Below are 14763 nucleotides of genomic sequence, written 5' to 3'. Positions count from 1 at the left end.
GCTGTTCTCTCACTTTGGGTTAAAATCAGATACCTTATCATTTCTCCTTTGGGCTTCATTTTTATTAAAAAGATCTCAGCTGATGCCTAGAGCAGGCCATCTCAGTGCAAGAGGGATTTCCAAGGACAATACAGCAAAGTGAATCTGTTTCCTGTCCAGATCCCATGCCAGAAAGCAGTTTGGCTCAATGGGGGCGCTTCATGTCCATGGCCATACAGGCAGCAAGGAGCTTCACTTGGAGACCCACACCCCTTCAAATGCAATGTCCTTTCCTACCCCAAATAGCTCCCCACATTGGAAACTCCCATGCCTACATGCTCTTGTCTCCTCCAGGGAATGGAAGAAGTTTTCAGTATCTACATCATAGTACCATGGTGAACAGAAACCCTGGAGGAGTGGGGAGAGAGCCACGGACAGCAGATGGTAAGGATGCTGTTATTTGTAGATCTACTTCCAGTTTATACCAGTGCTCTTTTGTAGTTTGGTGGGGACCACTTTCTAAATATTTTTATTATTGTTCTCAAAAAGAATCCATTTGCTCTGCTCTAAGTATGAGTACTGATCTTAAGCCAAATGATTCTCAAAGGCACCTTAATGACAGTTAATGTGTTTTATATTACTAATAACATTAGGTGAGCTTTATTGAACATTTACTACAATGTGTGAAACTTGAAATATGTACCTCATATTCTTTGTCTTACTGAACAATGATAAGATTTTTTATCATCTTACAATATGAAACTGACTATCAGAAAGTTATTGGTGCGATAGAACAAATCCCAGAACAGTAGCCTGTCTACATTGAAAGCATGTGTTCTGCTGAAAAGATGTGTAATATTAAGAAATTGTTATTCTAACTATGATTATGGTATTGTAATGTGTGCATCCTTATACTTTCATTTCAAATTACATGAATTCTTTTTCCACATATTCAGGAATAGCTATTTATGTTGGATGAAGGTAGACTTGAGAAAGAGTAAAGTACACCGATTAAACAAAGCATGAGCCATGAGTTGAAAACTGCTGAAACCACGAGACAGATGCACAAGGATACATCTTTCAATTTTCTGTAATATAAATCTTCAAACAAAGATGTAATGAGTAAATATTAAATAGCCAATTGGATCATTACATATTATATGTATATTAAAATATCAGTGTACCTTATAAATATATATGATTATGTGATAACTGAAAAAAATTGAGACAAGGTCTTTCTATGTAGCCCTGAAAGTCCTGAAACTCACTCTGTAGACCAGACTGGTCTCAAACTCACAGAGACCCTCCTGCCTCTGTCTCCCCAGTGCTGGAATTAAAAGGCATGTGCCATCATACCTTTTTAAATATTTGAGATACAAATGTTCTTTGCACTGATTTGATCATTACACACCAGTAATTCACATACCAAATTATACTGTATCCCATAAATTCATACAATTAAAATACTAATTAATAAAAACTACAGACAGACGACGCTACATGCACACGTCCATGGTCATAACTGTATAGCATTCTGTATAGTTTTCCTGGCTTCGCACATTTCTCTGCCCCAAACTTTCTTCCTAGGTCAGTGCCTTGTATCTTACTCATCTCACCACAGTCTTTCCATTGGCCTTATTTCCTTCAGCAGAACACATGCTTTCAATGTAGACAGGCTACTGTTCTGGGATTTGTTCTATCGCACCAATAACTTTCTGATAGTCAGTTTCATATTGTAAGATGATAAAAAATCTTATCATTGTTCAGTAAGACTTAGAAGGGACTTCTCTCCTCTTCAACTTTCCAAAGTCTTGGTTTGTACTCAGGTCTCAAGTCACTTGACTCTGGGTCCCAGATATATGAGACAAAGCATCCCACCCAGGGCTCTTTCTGGGAGTACTGACATAAATGTCTCCCAAAATTCCATGAAGACTTAGTTACCAGACTCTGACTGTATTGAGAGGTGGTAAATCTTTAGAAGATGGGCCTAAAGCAGTGGTTCTTATCCTGTGGATCGCAACCCTGTAGGGGATCAAAAGACCCTTCCACAAGGATCTCCATAGACCATCAGAAAATACAGATATTTACATTATGATTCATAACAATAGCAAAATTACAGCTATGAAGCAGCAACGAAAGGAGGTCACCACAATATGTATTAAAAGGTCACAACACTAGGAAGGTTTGAGAATCACTGCTAACAGAAGCAAGTTAGGTCATTAGAGGCCTGTACTTGAAGAAAATATCAGGATCTCTTCCCTTCTTTTCCTCCTCCTCCTATGATTCTTTATCCCTCTCTCTTCTCTTCTCTCTCCCCCATCCCTAGATGCCAAGCTGTGAGGAAGCTCTTACACCACCAGTCATAATGCTCTGTCTTGCCAGAGGCCTGAAAGCAAAAGTCAGACAATCATGAGCATTCAAACTTCTGAACTATTGAGCCACAATAAATACTTGCTTTTTATAAGATGATTGTCTCAGGTCCATCATCTCTGTGACAGAATCCCAACACAGATGATGTGGGATGCCCCTCTGTATGTTGTGAAAATCTTTTATTACCATTGGTTAATAAAGAAGTTGCTTTGGCCTCTGGCAGGGCAGAATGTAGGTAGGCAGGAAAGTCAAACTGAATACAGGGAGAAAGAAAGCAGAGTTGAGGGAGATGCCAGCAGCTGCAGGAGAAGCAAGATGTGACATGGTAAAATATAGACTAATAGTAATGGGTTAATTTAAGTTGTAAGAGCTAGTTAGTAATAAGCCTGAGCTAACAGGCCAAACAGTTTCTAATTACTATTAAGCCTTAGAATGGTTATTTGGGAACTTGTGGGCAGGAAGGAAATTTCCAGTTACACACAAACATTAACACAGGGTTGGTGTCCTTGAAAGAGCCTTAAAGACTAGTTTATACTGAACTGACTTCTTTCTTGCACTGTGAGAAGTCACCGCCAGCAAGCCAGAGAAACCCTTTAGCATGTTGTCACTCAAAAAGCACATCTCCACATTTCCAGAACTAGAATTTTTCTTTGTTTGTTTGACCATCCTGTCAACTGCATTTTGTTATGAAAGCTGAAGCTGATTCATACATCCCTTCTAAGCGTGGTAGTCATATCACAGTTATTTGTTGAGATCAACTATATGCCAGTTCTGAAGTGGCATTTTATTTCACCTTATGTGCCTCATTACAATATAGTACTACAATATTTCACAGAAGCTATCTGCTTGGAATAGATATTTACATATGCTTATACTCTCAGGTTTTAAAACAAGATCTTGGTATGTAGCCCAGGGTAGCCTCAACCTCATAGTTCTCCTGCCCCTGTCTCCAAAGTACTGAGATTGCAGGTGTACACAACTGCCTCACACAGAATTCCATATTTTAATCTGAACACAGCTTGCTCAGATCTCTGAATCATCATAATAGCTGCCTTTTAAAGAACTGATATTTTCTCACTTATTTCAAATTCAGCAATGACTAGCTTTCCCCATATTAAGCAACATTATGCGCAGTTCACTAACAATGTTTGTTAAAGAAGGAATCTCTCTGTGTGATAAGGACATCTACAAACACTGCACGCAAGTTACTTAACGAGATGAAAGACAGCATGGCTTCCCTTTAAGGTTAGGAATGCATATAAAGGTGTCTGCTTCTGCTACTTATGTTTAACACTGTTCTAGAAGGATCCAGCTACAACCACTGAGCAAGGAAAATAAGAAAATGCTTCCTGATTGTAAAGGAAGAAGCAGAAGTATTTCCATTCACAGGTGACATGATTTTGTTATAGAAAATCCTCAGAAGCCCATATATAAAGTATTAGAGGCAATAACTAAATCTTAAAAGGTGAGGGGATACAAAATCAGCATGAAGATTGAGGTGCATTTATACAGAGTAGCAGTAAACAATCTAAAAGGTCAGAATTCCACTTAGGAGCTGGCAGTGGTGGTGCACACCTTTAATCCCAGCACTGGAGGCAGAGGCAGGCGGATCTCTGGGAGTTCAAGGCCAGCCTGGTCTACAAGAGCTAGTTCTAGGACAGGAACCAAAAGCTACGAAGGAACCCTGTCTCGAAAAATCAAAAAAAATAAATTCCACTTAGGAGCTGAGTGGTGGTAGCACATGCCTTTAATCCCAGCACTCAGGAGGCAGAGGCAGGTGGATCTCTGTGAGTTGGAGGCCAGCCTGGTCTACAAGAGCTAGCTCCAGGACAGCAAGAACTATATAGAAAAATACTATAGAATACTTAAGAAAATAAACAAAAGAATAAAATACATAGGAACAAATTTAACAAAAGAAACATACATCCTATACATATACCCTACACATCTCATTTAAACTAGGTATCACTGAAAGCTAAAGAATAGAATGCTTAGATACCTTGTGTTTATGGATTAGGAGATTTAATATTCTTAAGATGCACAAGCTGAGGGGGAGAGGGTGGATCTGGTTGTGCACCATGGGAATGATTATCACTGAGCTATACCCCCAGTTCCCTGCTGTAGCTTCTTACATAAAACGTACCTAAAAAAAAAAGATGCACAAGCTTCTAAAATGAATCTACATTCAATGCAATCTCTATCAAATTCTCTATTGACTGCTTCACAAGAATTCTATGGTAAACCAGGGGTCTCAGAAAAACTAAAACCATCCTGAAAACCATTTATGTCTCAGCTTTCAAACTTTCCATCACCAGGCATGGTGGTGTGAATCTATAATCCAAGCACTTGGGAGGGTAAAGAGAACCAAAATTCTGGGCCAGCTTGGGCTATGCAGAGAGATTCTATCTAAAAACAAAACAATATCAAGCCTCCTTTCATGAGACAGTGAGTGACACAGTACAGTGCATTTATATCAGGCAAGACAAAGATAAACAGGATAGAACTGACAATTCCAAAATAAACTTGATATTTATTTTTGGCTGACTTTTGACATAGATGGCAGTGTGAAAGCAGTCATTTCAGCAAATGGCACAAAGAAAACTGGATGCTCATATATTAAAAAATGACTTTAGACTGCTGACCCACACCATATTCAAAAATTCACTCAAACACGATCATAGATCTAAAGTAAGAACTGACTTTATGAGGCTCTTACGTGTCCTCCCTTCAGCATCTTAGCCAATAATACATTTCATGTTATACCAAAAAGTAAAAGCAACCAAATTGAAAGGCGATATATTAGAATTTTTTTAAAAAATTTAAATGTATATTTATTTCACAGGACAGCCAAATTAAGGCAATTAGAGTTTCTTGAAATTCAAAAAATGTTTAGTTAAAAGGACATAATCAAAAAAATGCAAAGATACCAGATGTGACAGCGAACACCTGTAAACCTAGCACTTGGGAAATGGAGATGAAGGCAAGAGGATTCGTTCAATATCATCCTTGTCTACATGGCAAATTCAAGGCTAACCTGGGATATATAAGATCTTTTCTCAAAAATTAGAAACAAAACAAGCAAAAAGAAAATGAAAAAAAACAGCCAATAGAAGAAGAGAAATTTTTTTTCTAATCATATGTCTGACTATGGGTCTAATATTTAGAGAATTCTTAAAACTGAATAATAAAAAACAACTCAATGAAAAATGAAAAAAAATTGAAAATAACCCCCCAAAGGTATAAAAATGGCTCGCAAGTGCATGGAAAGGCATTCAACATCATTTAGTTTACCAGGGGAATCAAAACCACAATAATATTCCACATTTGAGGCTCTAATGAAATAGACAGAAGATTGCAAGGATGTGAAGAATTTAAAAATGATTCATTGTTAGTGAGGCTATGAACTGGTACAAAATAATCTGGTAGGTTCCTCCGAGTCCTAGACAGAGTTACTTTATGATGAAGCAATCTACCTTCAAGGTACACACCTAAATGGACATCTATTATTAAACAAGTGTGCACAGCACATCAGCCATACCCGCCCAAAAAAGAAACAACATCAATGCCTGATTAGCTAAATAAAACATCACACAGATATTATATGCTCACAAACATGACATATTAATCCATGCTGTAGTATGAATGAACCTTGAAAGCATGATCAATGAAAATACACCAAGCCTGGCCATGGTGGTGTACACCTTTAATCCCAGCACTCAGTAAGCAGAGGCAGGTGGATCTCTGTGAGTTTGAGGCCAGCGTGGTCTACAGAGCTAGTTCTAGGACAATCGGGGCTACACAGAGAAACCCTGTCTTGAAAAATAATAAAAAAAGGATGCATGTGTTGTATGTAAGTTGAACCTCAATTAATTCCGTGCTCCAAGTATATTACTGAATGATGGCAGAAGGCCAAGGAGTCCTTTTCATAGTACTTTTGACTTTCCAAAGCTCTTATCTACCCTCTTTTTCTTAGTATTTTTCGCTCCATGCTGTATTTAGGAGGTACAGAGAATGAATATCACCAATCCTACTTGGCTATCTGATGCTAGATGAGGTGAACTGAACCGTTCCAAAGACCTCAGGTCCAGCTGAGACAAACTGGGACTAGAGCAGCCCAGCCGCCCTGGCTGCTCAGTGGGATGGCCAGCGGTCCTTTGTGTTCAGTGGTGTGCTGCTTTGCTTTCTCTCATGCATCCTAAGCTGACTCTGATGCAGCTCTGGATGACTACGAACTTCTGATCCTCAGCGCCAGGATTAAGGGCTTGTGTCACATTTTGCTGTTGCTTGTTTTTTGTTTGTTTTTTGTTGTTGTTGTTGTTTTGTTTACATTTTAGTGAAGTGCTGGAGTGCAAAGCCAGGACTTCATGCATACAAAGCAAGTACTCATCCTACTGAGCTACATCCCGACTTCTCCACTGGCACATTTTGGAAGGAGCATTGGGAATCTGAACTGTGCAGTCAGAGTTGACAATCAACAATCTACAGACTGGAAAGAAAGAAGTAATTTTGTAAATAAGACCTCTGATACAGGAAGAAGCATCTCTTAGCTGGGTATGGCAGTATATGGCCATTATTCCCACACTTGAGAAGTGTGTCAGGAGATCTGGAGTTCAAGGTCATCTGTGGTTACATAGTGAGTTTGAGACCAAGCAAGGACACATAAGACCCTGCACCACCCTTAAAAGATCAACATTTAGAACAGTAGCTCCAGGTGAACAAAAAGATAATCGGGAGGAGATGGAGGAGGGTCATCTGTCTACTGGTTAATAAAGAAACTTTCTTAGCCCTTTAATAGGACAGAAAATTAGGTAGGCAGAGTAGACAGAACTGAATGCTGGGAGAAAGAAGCCAAGTCAGTCAGTCGCCATGATTCTCTGACCCCAGACGGATGTAGGCTAGAATCCTTCCTGGTAAGCTACCACTTCGTGGTGCTACACAGATTATTAGAAATGGGTTAATCAAGATGTGAGAGTTAGCCAGTAAAAGGCTAGAGCTAATGGGCCAGGCAGTACTTAAAAGAATACAATTTCCATGTAATTATTTCGAGTAAAGCTAGCTGGGTGGTGGGACGCAGCCCCGCCGCTCCTACTACAAGGAGGATTGTATCCTACAGAGCCAAGGCAAGCCACCAGGAGCTCAGAAAGCAAATAGGCTGACATGCGACTCCAACCATGCCAGTCCCTGAATAGTTTCTCAACCTCTGGCTTGGGACTTCTGACCTACCCAATAGGTCTGTCTATTTTGTTTTAGAGAAAGGAGAAGAGAGAGGAAGGTAGTAAAGAAGAGAGATAGGGGGTGGGAGCAGGAGTGGGCCTAATTTACCTGTCAGAAGGGAAGGAAAGGGGGAGGGCTGGCTGGTTTCCCAACCAAACAGACTGCCCCTAAACAGAACTCAAAAAATACAATTAGTGTTCATCAGCGCAAACAAGGATCCCTGCCAGGGAATTTTAATCTCACTCAGCAAGGCTAATTCAGAAACAAAGCCCCCTTCATGACCCTGAGTAAGCCAGGGAGCTGAGGCCAAAATGCTGCAGAATAATGTTAAAAACAGCACACCACAGGAGGCCTCCTCAGAATTATTGAGATAATATTAGCAGTAGTAGTGGACCCTCCCAAAGGGGTGCTTCTCCACAGCTTCCTGTGGGGCAGGCCCAGCTAACTATGAGCCTCCTGGAGCACAGGCACAACAGAACTTACAGATAAACTAATGAGGACCACAAGGACCCCCACTACTTTAAGCAAGGTCATGTGGCTGTAACCACAGGAACTGACTAGAAAGCCACAGGCAGGTTGGCTCCACACAGGGCACTTGTGATGTCGACAGAGGGGGGAAAAGGCCCTTCTAGAACATGAAATGACCAACATTGGCCGTCATTATTGCCCTATAATTTCAGCTTGATTTGAGTATTTTTCTCAATTTTCCTTTTCTCTGCACTGTACATATATTAATTTTATCAAAAAATCATACATTCAAATATCATATATCCAAGCCAAGTGGTCCAGCCTATAATCCTAACTACTTAGAAGGGTTCAAAATTCAAACCTACCTCGACTACTAAGTGAAATGGCATTATAAAATAAAATGTAGAAAAACTAACAAAGAAAACAAGCCCCAGGATGGAGCTCAAAGGTTCATTGCCTATGATGAATGATGTCTGTGCTTGCCCAGTATGAATAAAGCTTAGTCTCTAATATAGCCACATATATAGTACATACACACACACATACACACACACACACACACACACACACACACACTAGACAAGAGCCTCTTGCACTCGTTGTTTGTAATCTACAGAAGAACCATCTACGCATTGATAATGACCTTTCTGTTTTACTATCTTGCATGCATTTTCAGTAATAACTTTGTCTTTTGTTATAATCACAGAAATAAAAAGGATTTTAAGTGGCTGGAAAAAAGAAACTCACCTAGAAAAGATCTCTACCATCTTTCTTTCTTCAAACCCAAGATCCCAAAACACATGAAAGGGACCTCAGGACATTCTCTTGATATGATGGAAGATTTGATGGTGAGTCTTTTAATCTTTTTTAAAATGTTTTTCTTGACTATTTGAGAATTTCATGCACACTTAAGATCATATCTACCCACAATTTCCCCTGTCCATCCCCACTATGCTTCTACCAACATGTTACCTCCCAATCTCAAGTCTTCTTTTTGTATTGGGGGTAAAATCTAGGACCTCCCACATGTTAACCAAGCATTCCAGCACTGAATTAGCCCCCTTTTTAATTTTTATTTGGACACAGGTCTCACTAAATTGCTCAGAGTAGCCTAGGACTCAAGATAAAGCCCAAACTGGCCTTGAACTTGTGGCCCTCCTGTCTCAGCATCATAAAGACCTGCATTTCTAGGCCCTAAATATTCAATTTTTCTTCTCTGTGGTATCTATAAAGTTCTGAGCATGAGGCCCTGCAAGGCCTAGGCAGAAAGCAAGAGACACTGTCCACCCTCACACAGAGAGAATACTTATGATGTATGATCCAGTCCAATCATCAAGCATGGAGAAGAAGTGTGTGTGTGTGTGTGTGTGTGTGTGTGTGTGTGTGTGTGTGTATCTAATGAGATTATTGACTGTCTAGTTGTCTAGTTTTAGGTTATAGGAAAAATACATTGAAATAATGTTTACAACAAAATCTCAACTGTGGAAGAAACTTAATCTCAAATAATCCAGCAATCTAAGAACTATGAAAATCTTTATTTGCAGGTATGAGCAAGAGAGAAGTATGAAAAGACAGACACATAAGTCCTCAGTACAACTTATTCCTCGGGTGATAACACTAAAGGTTGGTAGCAGAAAACAATCCCCCCTTTTTTATTTTCTTCTGACTAGTTTTTTTAGTAATCATTACTATACTTATAACCCAAATATGAGGGTAGAATTTAGTTAAACGTGGGAGCCTCAAACCCTTTTCAACAGACCCCACAGCTCCGACACACTGCATTTATCTGATTGAATACACATTATCCTTTGTAGAAAGCGAAGGAACAATTTTGCCTCAGTCAATGCTTCAGCAATTTAAGGCCTCTTTTGAAATCAAGCTTTTGATGCTTTAAGTACCCTCAAGAAACCGAAAAGATAGTCTGTCCTCAGCTCAAATCGAAAATCCAAAGTATAACTTTTAAAAGCAGCTCCATTTTATCAGTCACACAAATAACTCTTCCAGGTCAATTAGCACGTTTCAATGTGCCAATTAGCAGAGAGTAAGATTCTCAAGCCTATTTGCACTGCTGACAGCAAAGCTGTTCCGGCAACACACATGGGGACAAGGTGTGCCAGCAGCAAAGCTGCATCCCCAGAACACTGTGACAATGTTTCTGAAGTTCTGTTGAGGCTGAGAGTGGGGAGAACTTCAAAGAACCACTGGAAAGAGGAGGACTGGGAAAGGGGGAGGGGTGGGAAAGGGAATGAATCTAATAGCTCCACAAAGACAGGTACACAATACAGGGCAATTTGGATAATGAGATAAACATATACTAGAGGCTTCAGGCCTTAGAGAAGAAAGGAGCTGGATGAAAAGGATCATTATCACTCTCGTTACAATCCTAGTAGAAGACAGAAGTCTGCAAATGCAGGCACAGGCTATGCTAGCTTCTTCCATCTGGCAAAGGGCCGATACAATGTCTTAAGCTTGTTTTCTATGCCTGCTCTCTGCTGCTCAGAACACCTCACACAAAGAAGGAAGTGTCATGGGAGTTAGCAGACAAAAGGAACAGGCAGAGGGCTAAGGATATCACGTGGGCCCAGTCCCTCTTTTCAGGGCCAGATTACCAGCGTTGGAGGTAGTTGGTAATCACATCTCTAGTCAACTTCCATGGCCATCCTCCAGGGATGCCACTTTTGGGTTGCTTGGCCTTACCAGAAGGTAATTTAGTTAGGTGTCTTAGTTAGGGTTTCTATTGCTGTGAAGAGACACCATGACCATGGCAACTCTTATAGGAACACATTTAGATAGTGTGGCTTCCCTTACAGTTCAGAGGTTTCAGTCTATTATTATCAAGGTGGAACATGGTGGCATGCAGCCAGACATGGTGCTGAAACAGTAGCTGAGAGTCCTATATCTTGCAGGCAACAGGAAATGGTCTCCAACACGGGTTGCTATCTTGAGCATATATGAGGCCTCAAAACCTGCCTCTACAAGGACACATTTCCTCCAACAAGACTACACCTACTCCACAAGGCCAAACCTAATAGTGCTACTCCCTTTGGGGACTATTTTCTTTCAAACCACCACACCAGGCTTACATAATAATTTCTTTGCAAAGACATAGGTACAGATGTGGAACCCAGCATCACTGTAAAGACAAAAGGCTCATGCCGATAACAAGGGATACACAAAGTACACAGCACATCTCTTTCCCAAACTATGGTCTATGTGGGCAGAAGAACATAATTTTGGATCCATAAATGGGTAGGAAAGAGGAGAAAGAAGGGAAGTGGTGGTCCATGTCCCCCCTGATACTGTATACCAAATTATGTGATTGGGGCTAGGGCTCATTGGTAGAGGACTTGCCTAACATGTTCATACCTCTGGGTTTGACCCCTAGCACTATATACACAAAGAAGAATATCTGTGCATCTATCTGGGAAGAGGCTCTACAGTTTCTTCCAGCTACTCAGCAAGCCCTATGATCCAATTCTTAAAGCTAAAAGGAAACTAGAAAGCATTGCTTACACCTCATCTCAGAAGCTAGCATACACACTCAACTATAAAACCTTGGTCACAGAATAGATGTGGCCATTGGGCCTGGGTTCTAGGCATGCCTCCTCCTTCAGCAAGTCACTTAACCTCAGAAATCTCCCTGCCATGGCAGTCCATAAGAGAACCCTCCTTCCACCAGATCCATGAAATGGGGTGCCCACCTTCTCCATGGTCAGATACCTGGCTTCAAAACTGTCCCTCTCACACGCACCAGGGATGGGAGTCATGGTAGGTGGACCCTCAGACCTCTAAGGTTCCAAGGTTGTCTGATTGAGCCCAAAATCAGACCAGGGGTTTGGCCAAGCTTGGAAAAATGGGAATCTCCCCATGTCCCCCAGTGTATGAATTCTGCAGAGGATTGACATACTGTGGGCCTCAGGTTGGAGTGGGACTAATGCCCCAAGTTAGCCTGAAGACCTTGCAGCCTGAGGCAGGCAGGCAACTTGGAGGGGGCTTCTCTGAGTCCTATACTATCTGTTCACCCCAGTGCCATGAAGGTAGAGAAGGAGAGAGTAGAGGCCAAATCCCAAGAAGTCCCAGGACATGAAAGTCCTGCAGAAATAACTAGAACAGCTTGCCAAGCTGCTAAAGTGGAAGAGGATGACCTTGGGGTATACCCAGGCTGACGTGGGGCTCACCTGGGCATTCTCTTTGGGGAAAGGTTCAGCCAGATGGCCACCTGTCAAGTTGAGTCCCTGCAGCTAGTTTCAGGAACAAGTGTAAGATATGGGCCCTGCTTGAGAGACATGGGGGAGGAAGCCAACACCAATGAGAACCTTCAGGAGGTGTACAAACTGGAGACCCTGATGTAGGCCCATCACAGAAACTGGAGCATCGAGGACCACATAAAGAAGAACCTGGAGAACATGATCCTGTATTCCCCAAACTCACCCTGCAGAGGATCAGTGGCATTGCCAAGCAGCTTAGACTAGAGAAAATTACTGTCTGCGTGTGCTTCTGTAATTGGCAGGGGAGCAGTCAAGCATTGACTATTCCCAACGAGAAGAGTATGAGGCTTCAGATCTCCCTTCCCAGGGAGGCCTCAATCCTTTCTTCTGTCCCCGGGGCCCAGTTTTGGTGCTCCAGGAACGGGGACACCCACTTCACCATGCTCTACTCTGAGATCCCTTTCCCCAAGAATGAAGCCTTTTCATCTACTCCTTTCACTAACCTAGGCTCTCGGATACATTCAAACTGAAGCATTAGCCCTGCCCAGGGATGCGGGAAGCAGAGGGAAACGGAAGAGGTAGATCAAGAGAACCTGGAGCCTTTACCACCACAGTTTGGGGATTAATAAGTTCTTCAGTTACTGAGGAGGGATTGGAGGCACAAAAGGGCAGGGGGACAGGAAGTGTTGGGGGGTAGTTGAAGGGAAGAGAAAGTTCAGTGATACCAATGATCATGAGTCAATCATTCATCATTTTGTTCTTAAATAAAGAAGCATGGGATAGCAAGAAGAGAGAGAGAGATGGAGGGAGTAGAGAGTGAGGAAAGGAAGATAAGATAAAATCACACAAGCTCTGGGTACTTGACTAATCTAACAAGTGGTTCATGATGAACTTCCTCTGCTTGCCTTCAAGAAGCAAAAGGACACAGCGCTGCAAACTGCCTTGAAGATGCTTCGTCTCAGGCTAGATCCTAGCTATAAGAGGCACTTATTTTCTTGGAACTTGGTTCATTGAAATAGAGGTCCTTCCTCTAGGGTGTTAGCTTTAAAGATGGAGAAACCCATAGGACTGAAGTTGGGGCATTTTCTAGATCTGAAGACCCTGCTGGCAATTAGCCACGGGGCAGAAGAGTTCCCACGGAAAGTCACTGATGACCTCAAATCCTTCAGCTGACCGTGGTGACCTCTTCCACCTCCCTCTCACCCTGTCTTCGTGCATGCAAGTGTCCGCATGTCATAGAATGGGCACACCACTAATTAGTCCTTTTTCTTGCTTCTTCATCATTGCTAATGAGGAAAAAAGATTAAGAAGACAAAGGGCCAAGAAGGAAAGGCAAAAGAGAAGTCAAAGCTGCTATTCCTGCCTAATTGGACCATCATCAGGTCTAAGCAAGAAGGGACAGCCTCCCTGTTTCTCATTTGAAGACAATCTAACTCGACCACTGCAAAGTCAGCTGCCCTAAAGGCCAAAGTTCCTCAAGAGGAGCCCTGACTATATGAAAGAGCCAGGTCAATACCAATTTCACGGACAAATGCAGAAGGAGACATGAGCTTTGGTCAGCTTTATTTTAGAATGGGGGAGGGTAAAGATTTACTAGGGTGACTGGACTCATGTCTTAAGAAATTTCAGTGACAGACAAAGTAATACACATTCTTGGTAAGCTAGTTGATTCTACCTTGACATTTATTTAGAAAGCATTGTGTACTGTAGTAGCTGATCCATGCCATGACAAAGGAAAGAAAAGAAAAGAGATGGGGGGGGCAAAGAGAGAAAAGGAGGAAGAGGAGAAGGGAAAAGGGATGGAAGAAAGAAGCCAGGGATAGAAAAAAAACATCAAGGGGGGCAGAGATGAAACAAGGTTATTTGTGTAAGACAGTCCAGTCATCATGGATCGAAGGTCCTCTGCAACCCCCCATTTATATGTCAAAATCCTAACCTCGTATCTCAGAATGTGAGTGTATTTGGAGACAGGAATTTAAAGAAGAGATTAAGGTAAAAGTAAGCTATTAGAATGTGTTCTGATCCAATGTGATAGATGTCTTCATGAGTAATTAACCACACCAAGAAATCATGAGACTAAACATATGATGGCTGCTACTTTCAAGCCCAAGAAAGAGGCCTAAAGAAGCCAATCCCTCTAGCATGTTGACCTTGAAGATGATAACTGAACACAGCCTCAGAAGCTGAAAAGATTAACTAAATCCACTCATGCAAAACAGTTACAGCAGCACCCGGCATAAAACAGGCTCTCAAGAAGTGGCAGCTGAGGTTGCTCCCACCGTAGCGACTGATAACAAGCTGAGGACAACATCAGGAGACCTGGTGAGACACCCAATTGAAGTTAACAAGACTGTCTCAATGAACACCTCGCCACCAGCATCCTAGATGCCCTCAGGTGTGTGACCAAGCCCCCTGGGACTTCCATTCTCCTCATTTCTCAATGGTAGCCTGAACTTCTGCCTGGCACTCAGGATTCTACAAGGTTTTCACTGGGAACAGAAAGGCAAGTGGCCCAAGCTGTTTA

General features: G+C 41.7%; 1 protein-coding gene and 1 pseudogene across 1 annotated transcript in view; one reads left to right on the top strand and one right to left on the bottom strand.

Annotated features, from left to right (window-relative positions):
• The window catches only part of LOC121444993 (transmembrane protein 164-like), a 115783-nt gene that overhangs the window by 98825 nt on the left and 2195 nt on the right, over positions 1–14763 (bottom strand). The gene's annotated exons all lie outside the window — the stretch shown is intronic.
• Positions 11885–12769, top strand: LOC121444991 (annotated as a pseudogene).

This window comes from Microtus oregoni, unplaced genomic scaffold (genome assembly GCF_018167655.1).
Source record: "Microtus oregoni isolate MIOR12 unplaced genomic scaffold, Mior012 000152F_ref0000281, whole genome shotgun sequence".
NCBI lineage: Eukaryota > Metazoa > Chordata > Mammalia > Rodentia > Cricetidae > Microtus > Microtus oregoni.
This window is presented reverse-complemented; position numbering and strand designations above follow the sequence as displayed.